This window comes from Hipposideros armiger, unplaced genomic scaffold (assembly GCF_001890085.2).
Source record: "Hipposideros armiger isolate ML-2016 unplaced genomic scaffold, ASM189008v1 scaffold_237, whole genome shotgun sequence".
NCBI lineage: Eukaryota > Metazoa > Chordata > Mammalia > Chiroptera > Hipposideridae > Hipposideros > Hipposideros armiger.
Genome location: NW_017731587.1, coordinates 1,121,938 through 1,133,829, shown reverse-complemented (window position 1 = coordinate 1,133,829; position 11,892 = coordinate 1,121,938). Strand labels below are relative to the sequence as shown.

Genomic DNA, 11,892 nt, shown 5'->3' with positions numbered 1-11,892 from the left:
TTTTCTTGGAGTTTTCCCCAGTATGCCATATTCTTATTTACTAGAGGCCTCTGCATATACTCTTTGTTTTGCCTGCAGCATTCTTGCCATTTTCTACCTTCCTGACCTCTTTTCACCCTACTCCCCATCCTTGCTGCCTGGCTAATACGCAAGCATCCCTTATATTTCAGCTCATGTCTTCCCCTGGGAAGATTTCTCGATACCTCTCCTATTTTCAGAGTTGGAAGATAGATAGCTACCTCTCCCAAATATCTCCAATTAGAGCAACTAATACTTTTTAGTTTGAACCGTAGTAATATTTGTGATACCATGTTCTCCTTAATTACAGCGTAATCTCTTTAAAGCCAGGGGAAGCGTAGGTAGCATTCTACCACCAGTGCCAAGCACAATGCCAGGCACATGGGCTTAAAATTATGTATATGTTGATTAATGAGCTAATGAGTGAGTTACACTATGGATATGTTAATTAATAAAGTAATGAATGAATTATTAAACTAATAAATAACTTGATTAATAAACCAATGAATAAGCTAATAATGAAAATACATCAACAAAGTTTAAGTTTATTGGAAAACAATCCCGTGTCTGGCCCATTATACCTAGCTGATCTTTTTCTTTCCCAGTCTGTGTTACTGTCCATGTTCGCCTATCTGACTCTTCATACTAATGTATTCTACAGCTTTTTTCCATTATATATATCTTTGAAAATAGCCACTGTCCAAGAAACAAAAGAGTAGTAAAATTCCCTCACAGAGACCATTGTAATTATATACATACTGATGTGGGATAAAGATTCTGGAATATATCATCTAGTCTTAAGGCTGGAGTTTTCTTTCTATTTCTTGCAACAAACCCTGGAAATATTTTTCTTACATTGAAACAAACTTTTCAGAATCGGTGAGAGACTATAATGGATATTATTAGCTAACTGGATAAACAGCCAAAGGGTGTTTCCTCAAAACAAATTCTGATATTTCCATTTGTTAATCAGAGAAAGTTAAATAGTAAATAATGAAACATATCATTCAATTCTGATTTATTAAATATGTGATGATGTTTCAGGGTTTTAAAACTATAATAGGCCTTTTAAAGTCCTACTTGAGTATAAGTGGCTGCTTAATTGACTTCTGTTCATAAAAATATATTATTTAAATTTGCCTTTCAGTAATTTTCAACTCTAATTTGTAGACTCACTGTAATATTAATCATCTCAAAGGCTAAGAATATGTCTAGACTTTATTGAGAATATTTCTGAAAGTAAAAATTAGTGATTATTTGAAACTAGGGCAAATTAACCATGCTTAATGATTTCATTAACCATATATGCATTTGTGCATATAAATTCTTGAATATATTTTATCATTAAATTATCTGTGCTTGAGTTTTGGGCATGATATGCAGTATTCAAGAAATTTGGCCAAGTCTGTCTTGACAGGATACCAGAATAGATTAAGGCAAGATAATGACTGTAAGGATTGTAAAGAGGTAGTCAGAAATGATTTCATGGAGAAGCTAATCTTAGAATACATCCAGGTCAATTTGAAAAAAAAAAAAAAAAGCACAAGATGAAACATTTTGTACTGTAGGTTTATGGTGTTAAGCATCATTTGTGATTGCTAATTAAAATTACACATCTATGTAACAGAAAGGTCAAGTTACAGCATTCGGTAGTAGTCAGTTTCTGCAGGTGGTCTGAGGGAAGAAACTGGATCTGTTCAGGTGCCTCGTGCTTTGTTGCCTGGGGTATTCAGTCCCAGAGAGACCTACTTATATAGCAAAAACACACACAAGGAGGAGAAAAACCCTGTGTGCTCGTACTTTCAGGGGTTTCCCTCACTATATTGTCATAGGTATTAAAAAGACTCAAAGTCCAGTCAAGTCTATATGAGAATCACAAGTTGTTTGGTAAGCATACCTATCTGTATATTGAAAACATTCAATTGATAAGAGCCTCATGCTAAGTAGTAGTGGATAATTTAATTTATAATGACATTAGTCTAAGACAGCCTGATGCCATGAAATCCTTTGGCTGAAGTACCTCCTTGCCTGGAAAGTGCTGGCGTAAATGCTATTGGCATTTGTCTCTGTAAATACTCATTTACAGAGCTGTATTCCAAGTCACACTACCTGCACTTACACGCACACTTGTACATTTTGTGCTCAGTCATTGTGTTAATGTAGTTATACGAGATACACTACATGGCTGGCTGTGAGTTTCAGAGCCACCTTCTTTTCACAGTTCATTTTGTACACCTGCTGTCTGATTCATTGTGAGTTGGTTTTACAATTTAGCTTTCAAGGTGAGATCTCTTTCCTTGCAACTCTATAATTCCCAATTCCTATAACACCCATGTCAAGTATCATTAGTTTTCACACATTTCTGAGAATGACCAATTATCAAATCTGGTTAATACTGATTATAATATCTTCTGAGTACGGGTATACAGATATGAGCATATTTGCAAATTCACATGTTGGAAATAAGGATTCATTAATTTATTCAACAAATACTACATCCCTTCAGAATGACAGGCATTGTATTAGATGGTGGGAACAAGCTGACAAAGAGTGTAGTTTCTGCCCTCAAGTAGCTTGAAGTTCGGGTTTAAAATATGTAAATAATAAAATAACATCTTTTCTAAGAGATATGCATGTATTATCATGAGAAGGCAGACAAAGAGACCTGATGGATAGGTAGGACAGTAAGAAAGGAGAAAATGGTCAAAAGAGCATGTGCTACAGAGAAGTTAAGTATTTCTATGGTGCTTTTATGTCCCCACAGGAAAAAAAAAAAAAAGATAGTAGTAGCATCAATCACGGGTCTAGAAACTTGGAAATATTATTCACTTCTCCTGTAGTAGGGAATTGTATTTTGCCATCACAAAGCTACAGGGATATCCCAGAGAATAATTTTGTCCTATGAAATGCATGGACACAATGACCAAAGAACTGAAATTCACACTAGAGCTCCGTGGGGGCTGGGGAGGGAAATTATTTGTCTTTGTTTGTAGTACATAGTGAAGTCCTTGATGCCACCCCCTTGGTACTCAACAAATGCTTTTGAATAGAATGAATTAAACCACTTATTGTTTCATACTCATTTCTTTTATAGCTATGGAAACTACATACTCTAGTATTGGTGTCTAGGATTGCCTGCTGGAACTAACTGTTACGCTGTTCTCTCCCCATCCTAATCCAAAGTAAAGTTGGGGCAAATCAGAATCCTTTTAGAAACTGGAGCCTGGCAAGAGAAAGAAGATTAAATCATTCCTACATTCATTTGTATTATAGGTTTTCTATTACAGATATAGTTTTAAAATGGCACTGTGTGGGGCATGCTTTTCCATGTAGAAATATTCATTTAAGATTAACTGTGTAGAGAGCATTAAACTACTTTCCATGTTGGAAAAATGATGAAAGGCATTTTTCTGAAATCTCATTAAAATGGTCTTTAATTTTATAGTCATTTTCATCCAGAGCAGTGTAGATAAATTTGAGAACACGATTTAGAAAGCCCATAAAAGAGGCTTATAAAGAAATTCATAATCATACTCTGTTTTAATGCCCGTTGTTTGGTTTAACTTTAAAACTGATTGAAAGTTGCTTAAATGGCTAAGAGCATTTTTTTGTTGTTGTTGTTCCTAAAATTATGCTCACGTGGAAAATATAAGCTAATATGCAGCCAAATTTCAAGTAAATTAATTCAATTATCTCAGAAGGAGGTTTTGCATTATGGGAAAAAAAAGATGCTTTTTCTTCTGCTCGTGAAGAAAAATGAGCAGATGTAATTTTGTTATTTGCGTAGTTCCAATCAGTCCTCTGCAGATTTTCAATTACTACGACTTAAGAAATATTTTCTAGACACACCAGGAAATATACTCATATTGTCTTTCCATTTAATTTTTTTTTCTCTTATACAAAATCTATCTGTAATTTGCTTATAAGATGAAGTTGCTTCAAGTATAGTTGAAGTTTGAGGACATCTGGATATTAAGATGAAGATGAACTTTAAAAATTAATATCTTTTTCATCTGCTTATTTTTCTTTTATATAGTATTTATATAAACAATGTATTAAATTATTTCTGTGGCAAAATTATATCAGGCGTCACTCACTTCTTCCAGTACTTTGTTTCAAAGAATTGCATGACGCCTCCCCACTGACCCTAGTTAAACTACAGCCCCTTCCCCACTCTTACACGCCTGCTGTCCTTTACTTGATTCCTTTTTTTATATTGCATTTATCACCTTCCAGTGAACTATATACTTTTCTAACTATATGTAGTCATAGTAACTAAATACAAATTCATAGTTTATTTTGTATATGGCTAACATAAGCTCCGTGAGTGTGGGGTTTTGGATATATCCTGTGTGCCTAGCATAGTGTTTAGCTCACAATATAAACTCAACAGATAGTTGTTTAATGTATATTTATACATGCTGTCCATGATTTAGGTACATACACTCTTCTTAAACTCCTCATGTGTGCAGGGTGCATCATGGGTTACTTTAGAAACTTCACTTCCTACCTTTGCTTTCTTCCTCTGTCCCTGTTTAACCTCTGCAGAATTCAAGAGCACTTAAGGATGCCCTTTTTGCTTTACACCTCCATTGCTTCTGATTATAGTGCTCCCACATTTTCTTGCCCTTCCCTAGGGGCCCTTGTTGTTGGAGATGACTGTTGGGGGTTGGATGAAGGGCAAGAGGGACGAGTGATCCCATCTCTGTTCTGATAATGAAAACAGAGAGGAAATTTCTTACCAATCTTCTGGAAAAGGACAGCTTGATCCAGCTTGGTTAGTGTGACCCATCTCATCAGCAGACTCAGAAAATGACAGGCACACACGGACTTAGAGAGTAGAAATTCCAGGTTAGGGCAATAATCTGAGCTGTCTTGAAGTCTAAAGCTAGACCATGTTCTAACACCATTTACATTCTAGGAACAGTCGTTTTGTTTTATTTCGTTTTAATGACTGTGTGTGTATGTGTATTCTCTGTATATTTGCTGTTTGAAAGTAAAATATTTTTATGAAAATCTCGCAATCTCAAAAACCAGATTTAGGGATGGGTGCAAACCTGGAATGCAAAATATGTACTCATTTTCCTGAAACTAAGGGCTGGAGAAGAGAGTGTGACTTGAACCAAAAGTAACAACTGATAGGGAGGAAAGACAAGCAAGTTAACAAATTTCTAGGCCTTTGTCTAAAAAAAAAAAGGAAGAAAAGCATTCAGGGCTGAGGATTTTCCCTGGGGCAAGGGCAGTACCTTTATAAAACATGAGGGTAGAGTGAATGGAAAATACTACTTCTAGAACTGGTAACTGATGACTGCTGTCACGAATAGATCCTTGCTCTCTGACCACTTTATTGGGTGAAGACCCATCCCTTCAGCACCAGAATTCAACCTGCGAAGGCAGTTTTAGGAACATTGTTATAAATGGTGTTTTCCTTCTAGTCTACAAGTACTTCAGGATTAGCCTACGAATGAATCGTTTCTGGATCCCAAAACTATTCCGAGCAAAAAGGAGATAGACTCAGGCATTCTTTTTTGGAACTCATCTTGTTTAAGTTAGAAACTGCTTGTATGACCTAACACCTATTCCTGCTGGTCTGTGAGATACATGATACCTTTTCCCCTTTCATAATTTATTGCTTCAACAGCAGACTTTTGTTAGAGCACTGCTGCTAAGGGACAAAGAAAACACCCACTTTGTTGAACATTTATGTTTTAAGTGAGTACATTGCACTAAATCACTGTGTGCCCATGGGAACACCTCTAACCCAAATTATAACCATATCTATGATGGAATCAGGCTCTGAGGCTTCTTTTCTTTTTTTTCCTTTTTTTTTTTTTTTTTTGGTAATGTATTTTTAGTGTGTTGATTCCCATGGAATTCACAAGTGTGTGTTTTTTTGTTGTTGTTGTTTTTTTTTCCCCTGCTGCCTGAACAAACGAGTCTAAGTTAGGTTTTCTCACTATGGACTTCCACAGAGCATCATATTGTATTATATAGTTCCCTGCACACAGCTTTGTTACTGCTTTTAAATTATTCCTTTCTTCTGCTAGTCATTAAATCTCTATAATGGCACTTTCAAAATATATTTTGAATGAATGAATGAACAAATAAGCTTTTTTCCAGCAAACTACTGCTTGAGCAACATCGACCAAAGTGTCCACTTGTATATATATTTTTTGAAGCCCCTGGTAATTATGTGAATGATAGATTTCATTAAAAGGTATGACTCACCCAATTTTGAAGGTTAGGAAGTCCTGCAGTCTGCCCTCTGCAAGCTGGAGACCCAGGAAGGCTGGTAGTATAGCCTGAAGGCCTAAGAACCAAGAAGTCTCAGGGTTGATCCGTGTCCCAGCACAAGCAGAGGGAAAGCCAATCCTCCTCTCCTCCTTTTTTTTTTTTTTTATGTACATTGAGAAACAGTTTGTTTTTCCAGGACCCATAAGCTCCAAGTCAAGTAGTTGTTTCAATCGAGTTGTTGAGGGCGCAGTTCAGCGGCCCATGTTGGGATCGAACTGGCAACCTTGGTGTTATGAGCACTGCGCTCTAATCAACTGAGCTAACCGGCCCTCTTCCTCCTTTTTGATCTATTCATGCCCTCCCCAGATTGGATGATGCCTACCCACATTGGCGTAGACAATCTGCTTTACTCAGTCTACTGAATAAGATGCTAATCTCTGCTGGAAACATGCTCACAGACGCTCTCAGAATTAATGTTTAACCATGTATAAATAAGGAAAGAGAGAAGAGAAATTTGTTGATATGAGGTCGGACAATTAAGTTTGTGGATTCATCCTAGAAAAAGTGCTACATACTCATTGCTGAATATCACTACGGTCACCTTTGAAGTATTCCCCTTAGGAAGCTATGCACTGACACCAACACCTAGTCCACCCTTCAAAGAAATTTTGGAATTCTTTTTCTGTCGTCATATTACTCTTGACGTCCTGAATGTTATCAAAATGTCTTCCTTTCAATATTTCCTTTATCTTCGGGTACAGAAAGAAGTCATTGGGGGCCAGATCAGGTGAGTAGGGAGGGTGTTCCAATACAGTTATTTGCTTATTGGCTAAAAACTCCCTCACAGACAGTCCTGTGTGAGCTGGTGCATTGTCGTGATGTGACAGCCATGAACTGTTGATGAAAAGTTCAGGTTATCTAACTTTTTCACGCAGCCTTTGCAGTACTTTCGACTAGTAAGCTTGGTTAACTGTTTGTCCAGTTGGTACAAACTCATAATGAGTAATCCCTCCTTATATTAAAAAAGGTTAGCAACATGGTTGCAACAAGCTCGTGAACTTAATCCGATCTTGTATATACACTGAAGAAGCACTGGGTATATGAACCACAGAGAGAGGGCGTTATTAATTCATAAACTGAGAACAGGCACCTATTCCCAGTGGACTGTTGTTGGCTAATGCGAAGGCAGTGTGATTTGAAGCCTGGCAGCTCTGAATTTGAATCTCATCTGAATTCAAATCTCATCATGATAACTGTGTTATGTGTAAGTTGTTTAACTTCTCTCCCTGATATTTTTATATATCTAAAGTAAAAAGAGGGCCAGCCGAGTGCCTCAGTTGGTTAAGAGCATGAGCTCTGAGCAACAGGGTCTCCGGTTCGATTCCCACATGAGCCAGTGAGCTGTGCCTGAGCTGAGAGCAAGGTGACAGGATGGCTCAGTTGTTGAGAGCATGTGCTCCTAACAACAAGGTTGCCAGTTCGACTCCCTCATGGGATGGTGGGCTATGCCCACCAGCAACTAAGACTGAACACGGCACCTTGAGCTGAGCAGCCCCGAACTGCCCACGGGCAGCCGGATGCGACTGGACTTGGAGCTGAGCTAGGTGCGCCTTCCACAACTAAGATTGAAGGACAACAATTTGGCTGTTCCCCTTCCCCAATTCCCCAATAAAATCTTAAAAATAAATAAATAAATAAAAATAAGTAAAGTAATATTTTATATTGCTAATTGTCAGGGTGAAAAGAAATAATATGTAAAACATTGTCATGAAGGCATCCGTTATTAACTGTCTTCCTATTCAATACTTTTTTTTAACTAGGAAACTATATTCATACCTATTATTTTATGATGCATACAAGAAAATATAGCCTTAATTATATATTCAGAAGACAGGTATAAAGTGCATTATGCATACATTAATATACAATGTAGTGCTAGGAATCCCAGATCCAACAATAATTAGCTACATGGGTTTAAATTGAATAACATCCTTATTATAAAATTGGAATTATACTTTATAGGTTCATTGTGAGAATTACATAAGAAAATTGTGAAGCATCTTGTTCTGGACCTGTCACAGAAAAGAAATGGATTTATATAGACATAGGAGCTTATTTAGATGTCAGTGCAAGTTCTAACTCAGGAGAAGTACCTTTCTAATGAATGTTCCATTTAATTGAGACTTCACATGTTTTAGAGACACGGTAGTAGAGTGAGAATATATTTTTCTTTAGACATGAAGCAAAAACTAATTTTAAAATAAATAATAATAATAATAAAAGCTATAACTTTTTCATATTAATAAAAATATTATTTATTAATTGATTAATTTTTGGGTAATGCATTCAAAATATTTAAAAAATCATTTTGGTTGGAGGCCTACTGCTCCATGTTTGACAGGTTTGAATAAAACAAGTCTTCTTTATGAAATAGGATGTCATTATTTTACTTTAGTTGTCGAAGTCTAAACAAAATCCAATTTAGAACAATTACACGGGCCTGTGTCAAAAGAAAAACACCAAAGAAGAGGTATAACTGTATTTTCTGAAACCTACTTGGCAATTATGTGACACTTGGACGTGGTACCCTATGAAACAGGTCTCAGCTTTGGGGGACTGTGTGACAGATCCTGTGTGCCTATCTGTCTAGTTCACGTCACATGGTTATCTTCTTCTCCATCTCTGTTTCCTTTCTTCTTCATGCAGTAAAACCACAGAGTAGAAAAACAACTTGCTCATGACCCTTTTCAGCAGAATTTAACCTTTTCAAAAAGGGCCATCTTTTTAGTTTGCTCACAGTATGTATGGTCTATATTGGGTTGTTGGGAAAGTAATGATGCATTTTTGCAACGAAAAACAGAAAAAATAACATCATGACTTCCGACAACCCAATAATAATCATGTATTGTAGCTTAGCAGTGGTTCAAAATAAGTATCCAATTAAATTATACTTTTTGTAGCACACGTATAATTCTAATAGTTTTGGTTATGTGTTTTAAGCAAAAAATTAACCATTTTTCATTCACTTTCTCTCTTAGTGCTTTCCTACACATAGCCATCTTTGTAAAAATGTCATGTTTACCTATTACACTGAAATAGTTTAATTAAAAAAAGAAAGGGAGAAAAAGAAAGTTGAGTATGTGATGAGGGGAAGAAAATATGAGTTGAGAGAATTCTTTTGCTGGGTTCTCAAATACAAAGTCTATTATCCAAGGGTGACCTGAAAGTCACAGAAGTACTGAGTGAGACCAGAAAATATATATAACTTTGTCTCTGGTATCTCCCTTTGAGCTCAAATTCAATCACTTATATCTCCCTGAACCTTTTTTTTTCTGAGATGAAAATCCTACCTATTTCTATTTCACTTGATAAATCCTGTGAGTTTCCTTCTTTCTAGTTATTTGGGGATTGAGAGGATTAATTAAATGTTTTTATAAAAAAATACTAATGTCATTACTCTTTTAGGCGAAATAATAACTGACTACTCTGATGTCTAGGGCTTAATTTAAGAGTTCCAATTTCATGTACCCATCATGCTCTTAAATTATATAAGTTTAATTAAATATTTAATTGCCATTTTTGTACTTGGCAATTGCCTAGTCTGGTTATCACTCAAAACCAGACAACTCATGCTTTGTATTCATTCAAGTATAATTAAAATAAGTTTTCCTTAAAATTCTCTGTGAGAGCCATACTTGATGTTACTTATTTTATGGCTTTACATCGTTTTAAAAAACTGCTTGTGACATTTTGTCAGTTGGGAAAAGGTTGGTTTGCAAATGATAGGAAACCCAAAATAACATTAGCTTAAACTGTTTTAACAGTTGTATTTTCTGTTTTACAAAAGGAAGTCCCGAGGTGTGCAGTCCCAGGGTTGTAGGACAATTTCATGAAGGACTGTATTCTGGCCTCTTAATTTGCACTCCATCATTCTCAGAACAGGACTTCTTACCTTCTAGTCAGCAGAGTAGGAGAAGAGGAAGAGAAAAAAACATGCTCCCTCCTCTTTGAGGATATCTAGAGGTGCTTTCATCTTATTGTACAGAGTTTAGTCACATGACCAAGCCTGGCTGCCTGATTGATCATGGTTCTGTTTATGTGTCCAGGAACCAGTGCATATTAGGCATTTAATTTCTAAGCTCTTGTGTCACTCTAACCCTTGGAATTACTGCAGTTGACTTAAGTAGTAGTAACTTATTTTAGTCCCAGTGTTTGTTTTTAAAAAGTACTGAGTTTGATTTCATTTACTGATGGTATAATCACGAGATTTTTGCCTGTTATCTAGTTTATTAAGCAAGACTTGGGGGGGCATTTGTGTGTTACGAGTATGACATGCTATTAATTATTACTTCTGTTCCATAATAGACTTTAATATTTTTTCAATTGTCCTATTATAAACATAGCCTAAAACTAAGCATAAATCTTGAAAAAAATAGTAAAAAACAGAAGAAATGCAACGTAATGCCATTTCATAGTTAAATTATATAAAAATCTCATTATTTAGAGTCATTAGCTAAATTGGCCAATTCAATCAGGAAATTTGGATTACTATAAAGTTCAAATATGACTCCAAACCAATGCTAGTTAATTTCAGTTATAAAATTTCAAATGCGTTAATACATTAGGAAAAAAATTGAACATCTAAAATTCATAATATTTTATCTCTGAGTGAAAACAATCTTATTTTTATAGTTTCTACATGTGTTAAAGGATAATCCAACAAAACAAACTTCAAAAAAAAAAGTGTCAATTTAAGATAAAAATATTTTTGTTGGTAATTGGGCCTTAGGGATTATAAGTCACTTTGTGAACCATTGCCTGTATAAACATTGAGTTATCTGATTTATTTTGATTACTAAATATTTTTCCCAGGGAATGGCCAAATTATTTACTACTGAAATATCCTTAATAATATAATCTCAGTTTTAGGTTGCCTTAGCTTTTCAATATCCAAAGTGCTTCCTACATAGATAATCATTTTGTTTCCATGAAGTCTATTGTTACAGCTTTGGCTAGATCAAAATGCTGTTGTCTGCATAGCTTGATCTGTCTAGAACTCCATTCCTTGCTTTCTTTTCTCCTTTAGGAATCTCACCTGGCCTGTCACTTTGGAAAGGTGTACCTTTTGTGGGTTCCCAAAACACGTTATGCTTTATTTACACTGCATTGTGATTCTTTGTTTCTCTGTCTTCACCATGAAACAGTTCATTCAAAAAAATATTTATTCAGGGGGCCGGCCAAATGGTTCAGTTGGTTAAGAGTGCGAGCTCTGACCAACAGGGTCGCCGGTTCAATTCCCACATGGGCCAGTGAGCTGCGCTAGAGCTGAGCTGCCGCTGAGCTGCCAACAGGTGGCAGGATGGCTCAGCTGGTGAGAGCACATACTCCTAACAAGGTTGCTGGTTCGACTCCCACATGGGTTGGTGGGCTACGCCCACCCACAGCTAAGATTGAACATAGCACCTTGAGCTGAGCTGCCAAGAGCTGCCTTTGGGCAGCCGGGTGGTGACTGGACTTGGAGCTGAACGAGCTGCGCCCTCCACAACTAAGATTGAGGGACAACAACTTGGCTGTTTCCCTTCCCCAGTTCCCCAATAAAATCTTAAAAAAAAAATATATATATATATATATATATATATA

General features: G+C 36.2%; 1 protein-coding gene across 3 annotated transcripts in view; it reads left to right on the top strand.

Moving 5' to 3' along the window:
• Window positions 1–11,892, top strand: part of TMTC2 (transmembrane O-mannosyltransferase targeting cadherins 2) — a 422,158-nt gene that overhangs the window by 246,665 nt on the left and 163,601 nt on the right. The gene's annotated exons all lie outside the window — the stretch shown is intronic.